Source organism: Staurois parvus, unplaced genomic scaffold (assembly GCF_062004578.1).
Source record: "Staurois parvus isolate SC_StPar_1 unplaced genomic scaffold, SC_StPar_1.0 ptg000839l, whole genome shotgun sequence".
NCBI classification, from domain to species: domain Eukaryota; kingdom Metazoa; phylum Chordata; class Amphibia; order Anura; family Ranidae; genus Staurois; species Staurois parvus.
Window position 1 is genome coordinate 4218295 of NW_028318635.1, and position 20033 is coordinate 4238327.

General features: G+C 42.0%; 1 long non-coding RNA gene across 1 annotated transcript; it reads right to left on the reverse strand.

The window, feature by feature from the left end:
- Positions 1–300: 300 nt before the first annotated feature.
- LOC149443698 (uncharacterized) lies at positions 301–16446 on the reverse strand. The gene is made up of 2 exons (XR_016306631.1): positions 16327–16446; positions 301–1006 (listed from the first exon to the last, which is right to left on the reverse strand). It is a non-coding gene; the product is annotated as an uncharacterized LOC149443698 (long non-coding RNA).
- Positions 16447–20033: the final 3587 nt, after the last annotated feature.

Consider the following 20033-nt stretch of genomic DNA (forward strand, 5'->3'; position numbering starts at 1 on the left):
ATTCAATTTCTGTTCAATCAGGGCTTTACAGGTATAAAACTCTGCTTAGCAACACTCTTATGTTACTTGTCCCCTCTGGTTAAAGGAAACTAGATATTATAATGGACCTTTAACCTTGACATAAGTGCAACAAGGTGAAGTCACACTCAAAAACCCATCAGATGTCAGTTTTCAAGTGAAAATTGTTTGAAAAAATAAAAAGCAGAAACATTTTTCTCTGGAATGTATTACATTAATATTGAATGTATTGATAAAATACATCTTAAGATTTTAATATGCAAAAGTAGTTTTCCCAAATAATTAGGCTGCCATTTTTAGATTTATTGTGAAATATGTAATATGTTTCAGTTTTGCAAAATCATTTTAGCAAACCAACTTTACATCACAATAAAAAGGTTGAATTATGTTACATGGCTAATCGCATACATATTCTACATTAAACAAGATAAAACCATTTTCCAAATGTAACATGACTTTTCTTTTTAAAGAAAAGTGTTTTGTACAGTGAAACACATTTCTAACAGATTAATCGTTATCACACTTTACTACATATGTAATGGATTTATAACAATTTCAAAATTATGCCTTACAACAGAGGTATTAGCAAACATGGAGTTGAATAAGGCTATTAAAATAAGCACTTTTAACTTTCAGGAATGAAAATCTGAACTGGGCAATGTTTATACATGTAATTCAAACAATGTGTTTAAAGCATGAAACATATGTAGGACATAAAAAGGTATGTCACAGCTGCAATTACAATATACGTACATATTTCACATGTGTACTGTAAAGTACTCTTTAACAACATAGGATGAGGGATGAAAAAGAGCTTCAAGGTCAGTCTTGTTTTCACGTGCTGTCTATAAGAGGGGAAATTGATACCAGGATTCTCTTCACTGCCGCCAGCTCCGCTTTTTTCACTTCATGCTTTCTTCTATCACAGTTCACCATTTGTTTTCCTTGAGATATTGGCTTTATGGAAGGTTCCTGTGGAACCCTGGATCTAGAGGTAAAAAGGCAACAATCCATCAAGACTTCAATATTTCATGAATTAGAAATAATGTATATATATACAGTACATATTCATGTCATTCCATTCTTACATATATATGAACATAGTCATTAAATCCTTTGGAAAACATGCACTATAATTTAAAGTGATTGTAAAGCTATAGATTTTTTTCAATTCCAATAATAAATCATTTTTTTTAAATAATACTACACTATGGCATATTCTTAATGTTTGCTCTGTATCGAGCACTTTAAATCCCTTAGTACCATCTTCAGTGAATGTACCATCTTCAGTGAATATCCCAGCACCCCGGAAAAGTTTGATTACTGACACTGGCTATCAACTCTCAGTATCACTGGGAAGATCACCCAATCCCCGGCTACACACCTGATTATACCTGAGGGACCAGGGCATGTCCAGGAGCTTATGATACAACGTGCTTTTTATTAGTGCTTCCGGTGAGTGCGCATTCTACATGTTTATATATATTCATCCAAATGGAATCAGTATTTTGGGACTATATAGAAGTTTTTTGAAGATATCATCAGCTTTAAGAAGTTCATACAATTTTGGACATTTTATATCTTTGTACTTGTTATGACTATATGTTTCTCATAGATATTTGCATTATTTTCATTTTTATTTTAATTTTATATGCTCATTTTCTGGGTAACATTTCTCAGTATTAGTTGCGTCACAAAACGCATCAATCATACACATGCATTTGGGAGACAACATTCATTATTCATTTAGCGCTGCACTATTTTTTATTGATTAATTTGAGGGCTTTCTTGGTGTACCCATTAGTGTGTTCAGCTGCTCATTACTGGTATCAATATTAGCACTCGCTCCACTATCTATACATCTTAGAGAGATAGATAGACAGATAGATATTTAGAATTTCACCCCAAAACACATTCTACAATGCCTCCCGAGTATGAGGATGCCACTTGTGTGAGTCTTTTTCAATGTTTGGTCTGAAACATTGTATATTGCTGGCTGTACTGGCTCTGGTGACGTTGCACTGACGTGGTGCAATCAGGGACACTGTTAATGGCTGCACTGGCTCTGGCGACAATGACACTGGTGCTGCAGTAATCAGCAGCTTATCTGAGACTGGTGTTGTGGTGATCTGGAACACTATTGATGGCTGCATTTCTCTGGGTCACTGGCACTGGTGTGGCAGCAAACAGAAAAACTGTTACTGGCTTAGAAATCCAAAGGAAACTTGCAGTGCCACCCTAAGCTGAGACAGAGAACTCTCCCCCCCCTCCCCCCCCGACTGTAGTGAAGGGAGCAGGCACCATTCACAGGTGGAAGAGCAGTATCAAAGAAGAAAAGGTGCCGCTCACCAGCCCAGTGCATTAGTATGTAGATGAATGTGGCCTCAGCCAGCACCGCTCCAGCCACACCCCCCTGACATGTTTCGCCCTGCTCAGCAGAGCTTGGCCACAGAGAAATGACACAACTGGATGTGGCATCAGCATGTCATTTCCAGCCACTGGAGCAAATGTTCCTTTTGCCTGGGACCTGGAGGTGCTATTGATTCTCAATGCTAACCAAATTTGTTAGTCTGTAAGTGCATTTTAATGTGTGTGGGATTTTTTTTTAAATAAAACATACTACACTATTGTGGTCTCCATTCTGGTAATTCCTTTGCATGTATCTGGAGGCGGAGTGAGGAACTGATGGAGAAGGTGCCTTATGGAACCAGACTGGAGGAAACAAAGTGTGTTAATAAAGCACATCCTCCCATGCCATGCCTCCCCCTTCCTGTTCCGAGGCCCCCAGCTGTCCTGATGCCCCCACCTGTCCCACTGCCCTCCACCTGTCCCGCTGCCCCCAACCTGTTCCACTGCCCCCTCTTGTCTTGCTGCCCCCCACCTGTCCCGCTGCTCCTCTCCTGTCCCACTGCCTCCCACCTGTCCCACTGCCCCCCTCCTGTCCCACTGCTCCTAATTGTCACGCTGGTCCCCACCTGTCCCGCTGCCCCTCTCCTGTCCCGCTGCCCTCCTCCTGTCCCATTGTCCCTCTCCAATCAATCTGCCCCCCATCATGCTGCCCCCTCCTATCCTGAAGGGGTGGATCTTAAACAGGAAGGGGTGGGACAAATTTAGATTGGGGGCGCCCGATTTTAGTCTTGCATAGGGCAGCACAAAACCAACATACACAACTGGTTGGTGTATAAACACTGCACAGATTCATATATATATATATACAGGGGCGGACTGACAACTCATGGGGCCCCCGGGCAATAGAGGATCATGGGGCCCCTGTGTCCTTGCACACACTCAAACCACACCCACAAAAGCCTATGAAAGGTACCAGGGGCATCTTATGGGGCCCCCTTCTGACCCCGGGCCCTTGGGCAGTGCCCGAGTTCCCAAATGGTCAGTCCGCCCCTGTATATATATATAGTTATTTAAAGATGATATACATTCATGGTTTACATTGGAATTTGAGTTTTACTCAGGTCATAGCTGGGAACAGCAAATTACTAATTGTATGCAAATAGCATCAACAGCAAATCACCAATTGACTGCAAATAGCACCAGCAAGGTTTCTACAATTTTTTAGGTTTTTTAAAATTCGGTATATTTCAGTTTAGTACAAGTGTACCTCGGTTTACGAACGCCTCGGTTAATGTAATTTTTGGTTTACAAATAAAAATCCATTGAAAATAAAGCCTCAGTTTATGAATTTTTTACAAATTTTTTTTCACAATACGAAGTGTATGTCGGTGCCAATTTTTAAATGCAATTGCCGGCTTTTTTTTCCTCACTATAGCTCACAGAATTAGCTGTCACTTTCCCCGGAGCTAAAAGATACTTTGTTTCTTTTATCTCAGGAAACAAACTAAAAGTAAACATTGTTTCTTTTAGCTCCGTGAAATAAACTAAAAGGAAACTTTCTTTCTTTTAGCTGAGGGGAAAGTGACAGCTGATTCTCTGAGCTACAGTGAAGAAAAAAAAAGACAGTAATTACATTTAAAAACCGGCACTGACCTATAGTGACAGCGACTTTTTTGTTTTTTACTTTTTTCTGACCTCTCGAATGGATTCATTGGTTTTCAATGCATCCATATGGGAAACCATGTTTCGGTTTACACATTTTTTGCAATACCAAACGTCCTGGAGAATGCATTAAATTCGTAAACCGAGGTACACCTGTATATGTTTTTGTTAAGAGCGCTGCACCAACTCAACTATTTCCGGAGACACAGAGGTTCAATGTATTATATTTACTGTTGTTGAGATACACTGGTGTAAGGAATCTGGCATTGGTGTGACAGTGATCAAGGACACTGTTGCTGGCTGCACTGGTTGTGGTGACACTGGTACTGGTGTGGCAATGGTCAGGAACATGGGTATGGGCTTACACTAGTCTGGTGTGATACTGGGACTGGTGTGGCGGTGGACAGGAATGCTGCTGCTGACTGCACTAGTTTGGGTTACTGGCACTGGTGTGGTGGCAATCAGGAACACTGTTCTGACATGCTATATAAGATGCATATATAACACATAGCAATGTGCTGCCACAGTTAGTAAAGTGCAAAGCTCAATATTAAAAAAAGCAACAGCACATTGCAGGTTGTGTGCACAAAGCACACCGATTGGTGCACATTAAAGCCAGCCATAGATGGATCGAATCTCTGTTGGTTCAGCAGGGACTAGCTGAAACTCAATCCACCTATGGGCAGGCTTGTTGTACTGAAGTCAATCCATTGTTCGACTTCAGTACAACCAGCCTGTCAAATTATTGCATGCAATCACTGCTGGCAGTATTAGCCGCTAGCAGTGATCATTGTGTCCTGCGGGTAGGGAAGGCTCCCCGCCAGCAGAACACAATAGAACTTCAGAAGAGCTTCCCCCATCAACATGGACAATGATTGGCTAAGCCCCTACCCCCTTTCAACCCCACCCACTGGATTATGAGGAAGGTTTGCTTTTGTAAATGAACAACATTATCTAGATTAGCTCAAATTAATTATTGAAATAAATTAAACATTTACAAATGTATTCAGTTCTAAATAAACCCCAAAAACTCAACATGACATGCTCACAATTCAAGTATTCTACGAAGTGCTGGAGTTCCTCAGGGATAGGGTGGTTCAGTCAAAGATCAGATCAGATAAATCTTCTTCACAGCATTTATGCTTTCCACATCTGAGGGATGTGGTAAGGATTGACCTTGATGTGCACGGCACATGACAAACTCCAAATGAGGTGAGATGTTTTCCCTGTAGTGAGGGACTAAGGCAGCGCTAACAGTTTGTGGCTTTGTATTTATTGCTCTTGGACTGTGATCTAAACCATTAAGGGCTGGGGCAACTGCCAGCACATTGCAGCTCAAATATAGCCTACAGATCTGGTTCGCATTTATATAGGCAGAATGTTTTATGAAATGATTTCCCACAGAATGAATGAACTCGTGTAAAATGGCAGGGGCATAAGTTAAGAAACAGACTTGAACCTAAAGGTGCTTTTATATATCTTTGATTTTTCTGAAGCAGAGAAAAATGGAAATAATTTTAACACAGCAACAATATTCTAGCACCACAAGGCGTGCCATTGCCAACAAAAAATGAACATGCAAGATCATGCTGGAAAATCTGTCTTACTCTCTATCACCAGACTTTGGGACAGCATCCATGGGAAAATGCTTGCTTTCAAATACATTTCTCCTGAAACTGAGATCAGTTTGAGATATTTTTGAGATCAGTCAGAGCTCATTGACAGTTGAATTTGATATATATTGTCCTCCTTCTGACCTGAATTCAGCCTCCTAAGGTGCATCAACTTTCTTAAAGCGGAATTCCAGCCGTTTTTGTGTTTATTAAAAGAAAACAGCTACATAAACTGCAGCTGCTGACTTTTAATAAAACCACACTTACCTGTTCTGGGGTCCAGCGATGTACTCATTCGTGCAGTCCCTACTCTCCTTCTGTCCTCCATGGAGCCGGCATCTCTAGTGTGGGCACCAGGCTGTGACAGCTTGCGACTTCACAGCCTGGTGCCCACTGAGCATGCGTGAGTCGTGCTGCACCTCTTGATTGGTGCAGCAGTCTCCTGGGACCTATGAAAGTTCCCAGGAGACTGTGGGAGCAAGGAGAGGGCTAAACTTCCAGGTCACTTCACTGCAGCGAACTGAGCTGGAAGTGGGAGCAGATACCTGTCAAAACCAGGTACCGCTCCCCCCCAAATGGTGCCAAATATGGCAGTGGAGGGGGGAAGGTGGCAAACACGCTGAGCTTCCGCTTTTGAGTGGAATTCCGCTTTAACATCGCATTTGTGTTTCAAATTGTCTTGTGTCAATTCTGGTCTTGTCGATTCTGTCCCATATTGTTAACAGTATTTGCAACAATCCCATGTTTCTTATGTACCAAGCTCAACATCATCTGAGGCAGGTAAAAATAGACCTATACTTTAAATTGAAACTGTGTCTGTCTAATAATGGATTCATTACTCCATTTTAATGGCACAAAGCAAATCATTTAAAAATGTGTACCTTTAACACTAGGATGTCCGCAACTACTTAACCTATCTGAACAATAAGACAAACAATAGTTTTCAGACATACTTTGTTGTGTTCTATTTATGTGTAGCAATATCCCTTTGGGAGCCACTGGTTTTGGGTTCTCCGTTACTTCCTGTTCAACCAGGCAACACATTTTCACAAGAATCAGTCTACAGGCTTGTTTTTGTATTTTTATGAGGGAATTTAACTTGGATAGGGTAAAGGGGTTATGAGATGCCCAACTTGATTGCAGAATAACAATTGAGGACAATATTCTAGTCTCGACTACTACAAAAATGGCAGACATTTGATTGTGTCCCAGCCAGGACTATGATAGTATTTTGCAAAGTGACAACCTGCAGGAGCTATGAGTCCCCTTGAGTGGATTTTTAGCAAAGTCCCAACTTGTAGGAGCTCTAAATAAACAAAATGGCAGACTACCTGGCTATGGTACCTGATCCCAGGACAAGGGATTGGGTAAGCTATGAACTGTTCTCTGAAGACTTGTAAAGATCTTGCATCTAACAGACTTCTCTCTTATAGGCCTTGGGAGTGTAGAGGTACTCACACTGTCCTTGACCTGCAGCTGTGGATGGAACTGCTTTCAGGCCTTTGTAGCTGAGCTGGTTCCTCTTCAAGCTTTACAGGCTGTCCTTCCCCAGTGGACTGCAGGGCAGTGGAGCTCCCTCTTTCAACTCTCCTCTCAGCTTCCTTAGCTTCCAGCCTGCAGCCTTTTCGTCCCCCCCCCCCCAGGCTACAGAGCAGCACCTCTCAGCACTCCATCTTCCACCTGACCCCCTTGCTTGCCAGGCCCTGTCATATTTATGGCCTAATATATATATATATGCAGCGCTAAAAAAATCAAATGACAAATATAAGCAGATATGATTGCGCTGTGGGGCACTGAGGTTAAATTGAAGTGCAATAAACGTCTGTGGACGTTATATTGTGCAGGTGGTGAAATAAACATATAAGTCCCAAACTTTATACAGAGGTGAAAAACGTGACTCCAGTGATGTTTAAATAAGCGTAGATTGCACTAACCAGATAGCGCAATTTTATGCGCATTTGAGTACTTAAACCACTCCTGGTCCTCTGGGTATAGAGAGATGAACATCCACTAATCAACTGGCCAACAAGCAGAAAGACAGGTAATCGTAGGGTCATCAGCTTCCAGGGATCAGGAATCACTCAGCCATCCACCAGGGAGATCACACTCCAGGTGCCAGGTATCATGGCAGGTGCAGAGCACTAATATGAATCTACCTTAAGGGGGGGGGGGGCTCGCAATCAAACGAGCCCAAACAGAAATTGCTTGATAGTGTATTATTTAAATTATAAAAAAGGATTGCCAAAGAAGGTAGATTTAGTAGAAACAAAAGCACTCACAGTGTGATACAGTAATGAAGATGGCCGGCGGCCTAGCACGTCGCCCGAGCGGCGTGACGTCACACCCTGACTCCACCCTAACGTGTTTTGTGCACTAGCACGTTATCAAACAGCTTTGATAACGTGCTAGTGCACGAAACGCGTATCATGTTTTATAATTAAAATACTACACTATCAAGCAATTTCTGTTTGGGCTCGTTTGATTGCGTGATTCAAGTTGACTAGTGGATGTTCATCTCTCTATACTCAGAGGACCAGGAGTGGTTTAAGTACTCAAATGCGCATAAAATTGCACTATCTGGTTAGTGCAATCTATGCTTATTTAAACATCACTGGAGTCACGTTTTTCACCTCTGTATGAAGTTTGGGACTTATATGTTTATTTCACCACCTGCAAAATATAACGTCCACAGACGTTTATTGCACTTCAATTTAACCTCAGCGCCCCACAGCGCAATCATATCTGCTTATATTTGTCATTTGATTGTCATTTAATTTTTTAGCGCTGCATATATATATATATATATATATATATTGGATTTTACGAAGGTTGAGAGGTTTTGCCTTTATGCCAGCCGCTTTTTCCTGCACTACCTAGCACTCGTATATTCTCTGTTATATATTTATGGGCTGGTCTGCCACGCTGCCAGGCCTCCTGCCTGGGATTGGTCAGACATAAATATGCAGATCAGCCTCTCATCACCTTCGCCTACTGACATTTAAATAGGGTGAGGTATCAGAGGACTGACTTGTAAAGCCCTCCAGCCTGACCTAAAGTGACCCTCTATCTAGACCCAGGCTTGTAGCATGCCTCTAACTACTCTAAACAACTATGTATACCAGAGGGTGCTACATATATATCTAATCTCCAGCTCCTTCTTTCTGTTTGTTCAGGAGAAGCATCTCTCAAAACATGTAATTTAATTATCCTGAAATAGATCAAAAATTTATAGAAATTTGTCTTTGCTTTACTTGTAAATGCAAAAAAAAACCCAATAAAATATTTTTTTACAAAGAAGTATGTTTCATTTTGAATTCCATTAGAAGCAGCAGAGCACTTTCACACATGTGACTGTGTCTAGATATTGTACTACCTTTTAGCCTTACAAGAGCCTATCAGACTTTTGATACACTCCATGTCCACTCCTGATTCTGATTACTGAATTAAACTGATGGTGTAATTAGGAAGCAGGATCTAGGAATAGAGAAAACTGTGTAGAAATAAAATGTGGGCCTTTCTAAAAGTGCAATAGAGAATAACTATTGTAAGTACTGTAGCACCCTCTAGTTTAGGTAGGATTTGTGTGCAAGGAAAGAGCAAGTCCAGCGAAAGGTCTAAAAGCAGCTGTAGCCCATTAAGGTACAGGAACAGGACAATGTGAATACTTCTGGACCTGAGCAAAAGAAGGGAGAGGGTGGTTGGGTGCAATCTCTTGCAATCCCTTGCTCAGGGGCACGCTCAAGACATCCAGGTGGATGAGGAGATTTTCATCTGGGGTCTGAGGAGGTTCACTAAAGGGACCAAGTGCTCCTTGCAAAGACTGTGTGCTGCTGAATGTTGTCCTTTTGTCCCTTTTGCAAAAAAGGTTGTCCTCCAAAGTTGTATAGTTCCATTGAGCATCCCATATACCCCTAGACCCCATCCAAGTTGAATCCCCTAATAAAAACCAAGCTGAAGGTCTGTTTTACTGATTTTGGATGAAAGTGGGGAAATGCATGTTGCCTGGCTGTGCAGAGCTTAGGGACCCAAAAACTCAGCGGCCCTTGAGATTGTAGTTGTAATGCACCGCCTGGCGGTACCTCTAGCAACCCACGGAATAGGATTCCCCAGAGCGCGGAGTCTAAGTCCCAGTCTGCTCGTTCACCAGGGCCCCTGATGGTGGGGATGGACTTGGAGCAGACAGAGACCAGGTCGCGGCCCCTGAGTACACCCACCCGTGGTAGAGGGATCCGCCAGAGGTATCTGCTGGATAAGAGCCTGACGTGAAGAGGCGGATGGGTCCGTGCAGGACGGATGGATGGATAGCTGAGTAGAAGCGTGGTCAGACAGGCCAGGTCAGTAACCGTGGGGACAGCGCAGTACAAGGCAGCAGGCAAAGAATAGTCAGGTCACTTGCCGGGTCAGTAACGGGGGGTCAGATCCAATGAGGGGCATCCAAAGAGAGTTCAGGCAAGCCAGGGGTCAGGGCAGGAGAAGACAGCACGGTCAGGATCAATCAGGGTCTGCAACAATCAATCAACAGGTAACAGGAGCAGGAACAAGCAGATAAGACCATACGGCAACCAGTGTCAGTGCAGAGCAGATTTAAATACCGCGCCCTGCACTGTTATTGGTGCCAGGCGCGCGCCAACGGTCTCGAGTGCGCAAGCGCGAGTTCCGCCATTGCCGCGGTCGCCCAGGACCTAGTGCCCACACACCAGTGCGAATTGGCACACTGCGCCTACGCCGAGCCACACGCCACAGGGGCTCCTGACAGTAGTGCTACTGTACTATAACAGTCATAACTGACTACCACTGTTTGAGGGATAAGGTTCTAGGAGAGGAATCCTGTCATATATGAGACATGTTGTGTTACACTATTTGATTTATTATTATTTCTCTGTGACCATTACTTGTTTATTATTGCTCTGTGTCTATAAGCTGTCTTCTCCTGTCTAAGCGGAGCTCTTTCTCTCATCGTACTTGTGTATACTTCTCCACCTTGCCTCTCTCTGTAATCATTCCACTGTATCCTGTCTTCCTGAATGCACCTTCCACGAGTCTACAACCTTAACGTTTTTCTACCTATGAATATTTGCCATTAAACGGAACATTCAAATGGGTTTCCTCATCTGACTTCCTCAACATGTGAGTTTATTCATTGAGTTAAACTACCTGACCCAATGCAAGGGCTAAACTCAACACCATTTGGTGTAGCTGTATACATCTCTGGATATAAAATTTTATGGCCTAGTAGTCGAGGCAGAAAAAGACATGATACATGAAACATGGAGCCTACCATTGCTGTCGACACAAGAACATGCTGACTGTCATTCTGATTCTCTTGCTTCCCTAATTTGTACAATACTAAATGTATCAGTGGCCTGGAAAAAGTATGTAGATAAGGACTTTGGACCTCACTCATTTGTGATATGCCTGTCTATGGAAGGCCTAAATATAGCTGTTCTCTAATATCTGTGCTTTCATACTTAGATCAACATTAGTAAATAACCCCTAGAGCAGCCTTTCTCAACCTTTTCAGAAAACTGAACTCTTGAAATAACTTTCTTAGGGTGTCAGGGAACCCCTGGCTAAAAATTACTATATCTGCAACTCATGATACACTAGTGTGATCTCAGTGGGAAGAATGCTCCTTAAACTTGTAGTCATTGGGAATTATTACCTCCTTACAGATAACTAAAAAGATCAATGGTGTCAGTGGGAACTTATCTGAGAGGCAGAGTTTGCTCATTGCTCATGGAACCCCTAGCAACCTCTGGAGGAACCCTAGGGTTCCATGGAACCTTTGTTGAGAAACCTTGCCTAGAGTCTTAGACACATTTATAAAATAAGCAGGTTAGCTGATACTCTTTTGGTACATGTAAAGCATATTTTATGATGCGTACAGTTACATTTCTTCCACGTGTGAAATATGTGTAGCACACATAGGCCCCAAAAGGAATGGAGCCCACTCTACTCTCTGCACAACACATGTGTGGGGATTAAAGAACTCTGACTCCTGAGTCTGAGCTGCAGCAGCTTAAAGAAGAACCGTGACTATGTATGCTGGGGAGCAGGTGGTGACTTAATTCTAGGTGCTGGGAAGATGCCAGCATCACACTCGACAGAAGTGGCTGTGGCACAAGTAGTCAGGAAGCAGGGAATGTGCTGCTACAGTACCAGTGATACTAACATGGGCAATGTTACCATTTGCAAATGTCTGCTGCCAGCCTGCACATGCACCACTTAACCCACCATATAGCCAGGAAAAGGTTAGCAGAGAGCACTGACTGAGGTTACAAGACTGTAGTATAGAAAATGCCATGCTTATCATGACTTATACCTGCAAATGCACCCAATACCAATTACATGAGGGAAACCCAGCAAAGGTTCCCAGTGATTAGCTGCAAGAGGCGGCCCCATTGAAAGCAATGGGAGGCTGCCCTCTCCCACAGCAATTTGCACCCATTAGCATGTGCAGTAATTGCTCATGCAGCAATCACATGCGAATGATCGGCCTGGATGCAGGCAATCTGTTTAACAAGTAGCCATATTGCAATACCCCTCCCGCATTCTGTTCATTTTTAAATACTGTTAGTCTTAGGGTTGTCTTTTCTGCCCACACTGCCAGCTCAGCCACTGTACGTGTAATAATGCACGCTCCATCCATCTCAGCATGGGGGAATGGGAGGGAGCACTTTAGCATCTTCACCCCCTCTTTCTGTGCTGTGCATTTTCTGTTCCACACCACCATATTCAGTGCACTGCACTGTACGTTTCCTATTCCACACATCCACCTTTTGTGCACAGTGCTGTACGTTCCCTTTTCCACACCTCCAAATTCTGTGCACTGTGCTGTACATTCCCTTTTCCTACACCTCCACATTCTGTGCACTGTGCTGTATATTCCCTGTTCCTACACCTCCACATTCTGTGCACTGTGCTGTACATTACTGTAATGCCTATGAAATGTGTTGGCCTTAGACGCTTTGTTTCTTGGGTAATTTTTGCAATAAAGCATTGTTGCCCAAATGCTAGGAGCATAAGAAATGATGGATGCCATTTCTCTAAGCTAAAGGAACACAGTCACAAGATATTCTGCTTAGAGCAAGATAAGAACTTGTTTGTGGGATTGAACGTGTTTATGACATCTAGTAATCTAGTAATGTCACATTAGAAGATAAGAACCTGTTTAAAGATGTCTACTTGCTTGAGACGTTGGAAATCTTTACGTTTAGGGTAGATGAGAAGAAGTTTAGGGTAGATAAGAAGCTGATCTGAAGCAAAAGTGTGACTTTAACAATGTTGATTAAATATGGTGGTTGGGCGTGTCTCACAGAACCTTTCTGCTAGCTCCTCCTAGAGTTGGTGTGGCACCCGCCTACTTCGGGAAAGCTGCCAGGAAAATGGTTTAAAAGCTGGGAGTCTGAACAGGATCGATGAGGAGCCTTCTAGTGACAGGGGACGCTATGACGCTGGGACTCTTGCCAAGGCTATATGAACTCATCTATTGGTCGCGTTTATGGATTCACCGTGACCCCCTGTACAGTATGGTTCCGATGGGATCTGTTCCTTCCCGCCTTCACATAGCTTTGGTAATGTATTATTTCTATGCTGTGACGCTGTCAAATGATGTGTCTAATTCATGCTGTAATGCTCATATTATTATTGGTGTGTTATTATGCAGATTGTGATGACTATAAGCTATATCCTCCTGTGTATCATGTGATAATAAAAGTAGCAAGTAGTAAGCCAAGTCCCCCCTGTGTCAATTCACTTACCTTTGCTCCGCGTGTTCCTTTCGCCGTGTTCCCGCGCCGTTCCGGTCTTCAGGGCGGACTGTGAGAGGAGCCTAGCTCCTCTCACGTTCGTCACGCTGCCCGCCTACACACATCCTGACAGCCAATCACTGGCTATCAGGATGTGAGTGGCAGCGAGACTGGCCAATCATTGCATTTGAGCGCGCTGCCCTGGCTGTTTTTTTTTGGATCACGCTGCAGAGTCCTTGCCGCCCGAGAGAAGGGAGGGGAGCGGGCGCCCGGCACACAAGAGCCTCATTAAAGCGTGTAAAGAGCCGCATGTGGCTCGCGAGCCGCGGCTTGCCGACCACTGCCCTAGCAGATCTCTTAAAAAATAATTGGTGTCTATGGTTATTTCTCTGAGAGGCAGACATTGCTCAAGGAATAAATATACAGAAATCCCCCTGCGCTCCACAGAACCTAGTGAGTTAGCTGCTATCACCTAATTCTCTATACCGCAAGATATGTAAAACAAAAATAAAATAAGTGGTGAAGCGCTCAACTTAAATAATCAAAAACTAGTGCAATATCCCCATATATAAATATCACATCCCTAGTGGTATAATGATACCCAAATGATAACTCTTAAGCTATGCAGATATACAAATAATAATAATATAAATAATAATGAATGAAAAACTAGTGCAATATCTTCATATATACATAATATATCCCTGGTGATATAGTGATAAACAACTAATATCTCTTAGACTGTGCAAAAGTGATACTAAAATACAATTAATAATACCAATTTACATGAAATATTAATTACAATAAATTAAATAGTGATGCCACACTGTGCAAAATTATAGAAAAGTGTTCAAATAATGTCACTCCATGCTACAATAGTGCTCTTCGTGAAAATATTGACGTGACTCCCCTCAATAGCAGAAATGCCCCCTCACCTTCCACATTCGACCTGGGACACGAAGGAAGCTCTCTGGCCTGCCCTGATGCTTGAATTCGTTGTATGAGGGGAGTTATTGGAGTGTTACTTACTGCCTGGAGGAGGATCAAGGTCAGTGGAGGCAGTGGAGGAGATTAATATCTGGCAGAGATATATATATAAAAAGCTCTGTGACCCGCAAGGGTCGAATGTGGAAGGTGAGGGGGCATTTCTGCTATTGAGGGGAGTCACGTCAAGATTTTCACGAAGAGCACTATTGTAGCATGGAGTGACATTATTTGAACACTTTTCTATAATTTTGCACAGTGTGGCATCACTATTTAATTTATTGTAATTAATATTTCATGTAAATTGGTATTATTAATTGTATTTTAGTATCACTTTTGCACAGTCTAAGAGATATTAGTTGTTTATCACTATATCACCAGGGATATATTATGTATATATGAAGATATTGCACTAGTTTTTCATTCATTGCTCAAGGAACCTCCAGCAACCTCCAGAGGAAGCCTGGATGAGAAAGAATGCAGTATACAGTAGAGAACTTTTACTCTATGTATATTATTGGTAAATCTAAAGATCTTGATTATAATGTTCCAGTGTCAGTGGCATTAGTACTTCCTAAGCTACTGATCTATGTGAAGTAAGCAGATCAGGAGTTTTGGCTCTGACTTCTTTGGTTGCTTACTTCTTCCAGGCCATTGAGTCTAAAATTATTAAAGTATTAATCCAGCATGGCAGCCCAGCTTTTCAAATAGGAAAGTTATTTTCATATCCTTGTTAGAGATTTCAGACTTCATGTGTTGTCACTTTCCTTTCCAATTGGAATACTAGTACCAACATAATCTGACAAAGGTTCTAACACTTTTTTCCCTAGTACTAAAGAATTCTTTTACTGCAATGTCCTCAATGGAAAGATTGTCCTTTACTGTCCTACTGGTGACTACATGGGAAGAGAGAGTCAATCTCCTCTATAGGGACAAATACAGCATTTAAAAACTGACAAAGGTCACTTACTGCTCTTAATTAAAAAAATAAAATGAAAAGTTATGGATCCACTATCAGAAAACTGTAGATGCCTATTAGTCTGTCTAGTGATATAAAGGCTAAGGTTTCATAGACATTCCTTGCTGAGTCTAAGACAGTCATTTTGTTACCTTACTTCTGTGATTAAAAAAAACTAAATATAGGACAGCGTATTTACTGACACTGTTTCCTATATTTATATCATGCTTACTTTTTAGACAATTTGTGTAATGCCTTTAGATATACACAGCGTCTCATACATGAACTGATCAGTCTCAGTAGTACAAATTCCCACCATCTGCTGCCACACCAGGATTCTTGCAGATGGCTGTGCATGTAAACTTGGAAAAATGTGTCTGCAATGGAATAATCATTAGCTTGTAGAAAAAAATCACAAATATTTACAGCTGTATCTGAATATATTATTTAAAGCAGAACTCTGGTTAAAAACTGTATTTTCCCATACAGTGGGGCTGTGCCCGCACTGCATGGATTAAGTGCTCATTTCGACCAGGGGCTCAGGATAAAGCTCATTTCTCCGATCCTGAAAAAAAACTATGCTCCCCCATGTTCAGTGGTGAACTGTTCCTGCCATCCTCACATCCTGAGCTGATCTTGGGTGTGATGACCTCAGGAATGGCCCCTTCACAAGACCACTAGTGTGCGGGGGGAGGGCATAAGCGGCGGGGACTGGTCTTGCGCTCAGAGGATTGGTGGATTAGGTAAGTATATCTTTACTTTCTGAACCCCTAGACAAAAACGAGAAATGAGCCCACACTGCATGGGAGCAAGAAAAAATTTGCCCAGGTTTCTTCTTTAAGGAAATTTAATATGGGGGGGGGGGGTGATTGCTGACCTCTTTTTGTACAAATATGAGAGGTCCCTGACTGTCATGCTGATCCAACGGCTTCAGTACTTCCCGAATTACTAACCTGTGACATGAAGGCAGATTAAGCGTCCTAATTTCACTCACCTGATTTCCTGATCTGCTTGCATGTTTCAGGTCAGTGTAACAAAGTATCGAAGCCAGAGGCATCCAGGAAAGTAACATGTTTAGAAGGCATCCTCTGTATTTCTCTCTGCAGAGGTTTCCTTTAAATGATTAAACTGTATCTACCTTATATTGCAAAGAAATTACCACCAAAATGTTGTAGTGCAATACACGTGACATGTAATATATGTAATTACAGCTAAGCACAGCTAAATGGTTGCCTCATAATTGAGTGGAACACCCATGATTCAGCAGTTCTATAAGTAGGTTAGGTGTCACCTGTCAATTTCCAGCGTATGTCATGTCCTGCTCCTGTCCAGCTATGCTGCTCAAATTAGGACACTCTCAGAGATGCTCTATATACTTGCCCAGTGGTGATTAATGATTTACTTGTCTGTGTAAGCACATCGCTGCTTCTTTGCATCCCTGTGGTGGCACATCAGTGAAGAACTTGTTTGCATGCTTTAAATAATTGATCATCCTCTGTCTCTTCTCAGGATACTTCTGCCCTTACTGGGCACATAGGTGTTTGGTCTGTCTACATATCTGCAATGGAAGGTTTCATTTCATTTTATTTTATTTATTTAGCAAGAGTTCTGGCTGTTCAAGACATGGCAAAGAAATCTGGTCATAATATTTTAATAGAAATCAAAATGAACAATTTGTGGAGAATCTTATCTTTCATAGACAGGTTATGGGGCCTTCTGGCTATCCATTTTCATTTGAACTGCATAACTTTTACAAATATTCATAGTGTACAATAAAGATAGACTCAAGCCTTACCATCAGTCTTGCACAGCTCTTCAGACTCCTATCCTATATAGAAATAGCTTACTGGAACCTGCAGCAGGTCCAACAGAGCCTGCATTATTTCCTTGGTGGAAGCCACCCAGAATTATTTAGCCCTCTCCTCCCCAACTGAACTGTCTCTGGCCAACCCCTTTCATTTGTTGGAGTTCAGTTCTTTCAATCATGGATGTTCACCATCACATAAGGATTTTACCCAGGGTAGTCTGCTTAAGGACACCCACTCCTCCAGACTGAAGGTTGTTTAGAGGTTTACCAAAGCATGGTGCTGTGATGTTTTCAGAGAGCTATGTACAGTACCATGTGGGCCCCACCCACAAGCCATGATGTGTCTGTATTGCATAGTGAAGCACAAAGACCCAGGGATGATGTCATAGGGTCTAAAATAATGTATGCAATTAAAACAGAAATGTTTTAATCAAACTTTTCATTAGCAGGAAGGGAGAAACCATGGAAGGAGAAGTAAACAGATTAAATGTAAGCTCTAATTACTGTCTGCATAGGTATGATCATGATAATTGTGGGCATGTAAATATGATGGAAGGATTAAAGTCTTAGAATTCAGTCACATTTACAAGTTCCTTGTAGGATCATAGAAGAATTTAGAGCGCATGGAACACACATACAGTACAGATATAGCTGTTTTTGGTTACTTATTCTTGTTGTGAAAATAAAATGTATTAAACTTGTTAGGGTAATGATGTAATTAGATATAAATGGGGTCCTAGGCATTCTGTCCTAAACAGCAGTGTCGATAGCTGAAATTTAGTGGTTCAACTAGGATGTAGTCAGCCTGAGCTTGGATTGTGAAAATTCTGCTGTCCTTGGGTTTCCCCTAAGTTTAGACTTTTGTTCATATCTGCTTGTTGAGAAGAGCATTCCTAGAAAAGCTGAGCATGCAAAAATAATATTATTGAGTTATAAATATTTATGTCTCTCTGGTCAACCACTAGGAAGTTTATTGCTAGTGATGCATGCTGGAGAAGGATAGAAATATTTGAGGTAAGTTTCCAGAAAGGTCATTGCCTCCTGAGCTTTTGCCAGAAGAGGAGGCTGTGTTGGAGGTTGGTACTTCCCAGTCCTACTGCCTGGGGAGAGACCTTACTCGAAGAAATATCTGATTTTGAGGCCTGGAGGAGACTTTTTTACTCTACTGAAGCATCTGAGGAAGAGGTGTCACCCGAGTGCCCCGGAGAGCTGTTTGCAAGCTGTTGCTGGTGGGCATTGCAGGTAGTCTTGACTACTTTCTCCAGAAAGTCTTTTTATTGCTTGAAACTGCCCTACCGACTGAAGAGTACTGATTGCCACTCTCAAAGGTTCGTAGCCTGTATTGACTGTTGCTAGCACAGATACCTGGGCTTGTATTGTTTTGTCACTTATTGGGTAGTCTCTCATCAAAGTGGACCTTCACTTAGAACTGAAAGTACAACCAATGTGCCTCTCTAACTCCCCCCCTCCCCCAACACACACACAGATTTGCATGTTTATTACTTTTTGGAGGGGAGCAAGTACCTTTTTCTCACAGGTACCCACTCCTACAATTCTCCCTGTGGCGACAATTAAATAAGCTCATCCTACCCCCAACCTGCAACCTTCTGGGGCACATCACACGTCCCAAGAGGCTGTGTGACCAACCTGACAGTGTGGTGCGATCCCACAACATGCACAATGAGTAGCCATCTATAAAACAGCAGGGAGTCACATTCGCATCCCACAGCTAAAATGGTGACACTAGGGCGGTGAAGAACTGGCCCCTGAAAATAGAAAACAATGGACACCCGGGCTGGTGAATGTCTGTTTCTTAAATGTCAGCAGGTACCATTTTTGTAGCTGCTGACTTTTTTTATTTTTGTAAAAAATGATTGGAGTTCTTCTTTTAGTTTATTGAGCAAATGAAACCCCTAAAATCAATTTTAAATCAATAACTTAATTTATTGTTCTACAAAAAAAATCATAAAATTAAATAAAGTTGCAGTCCCTTTCGATGTTTCACATAAAACTCTACATACATTTGACACATATACATATAAAAAATATAACACACTCTACAACATTTTAAGACATCCCATACAATAAATCTCACCCATCCCACCCAGCAGCAAAACAAACTATACCAAACTTTCCCCTAAAAACTTTTACTGTAATCTATAGCAAGGTATTTGCATCCGATACTACACATACCTCTCCATCATAATACATTTTAAGAGTCACTCTATTTTAATTGTCAAACCGCCTGGGGAAAAAATATTTTGTAACCTGGCAGTGTGGGAGGCAATGCTCCTATAACACCTACCAGATGGTAATAGTTTAAACAACTTATGGCTTAGATAAGAACTCTCTCCTACAATACTTCAAGCTCTCCCAAGGCACCTCCTTGCCTCAAGCTCCTCAATGCTAAACATGTCTACACCTATGATTTTCTGGGAAGTTGTTACCACCCTCTACAAAGATTTCATGTCCTGAGATGTACACATACCCTGCCACAAAGTGACATGGTAAGACAAAGTACTCTCCATGGCATGCCTATAACAACTGATGAAGACCTGTTTAAAAATCCCAGCTCTCTTCAGTTTCCTTAAGCAATACAACAGCTGCTGAGCTTTAGCTGAGCTTTAAGGGGGATATATGCTCCAATCACAATAAATCTCCTGTAATCATTGTTTCCAGAAATTGAAAACCATGCACCCTCTGTACCTCCACCCCATCTTTACAAACTCTAAAAAGGCATCACCCCCTCTTCTAAAATCTATTATTCCTTCTTGAGTCCTGCTCACGTTGAGCTCTATTATTTTTCTTACACCAATCTACCAATCCCTCTATCTTTGCTCAGCAACCTTTATCCATCACCCTACCGATAATAGTGCTTTAATCCGCTTATTTTA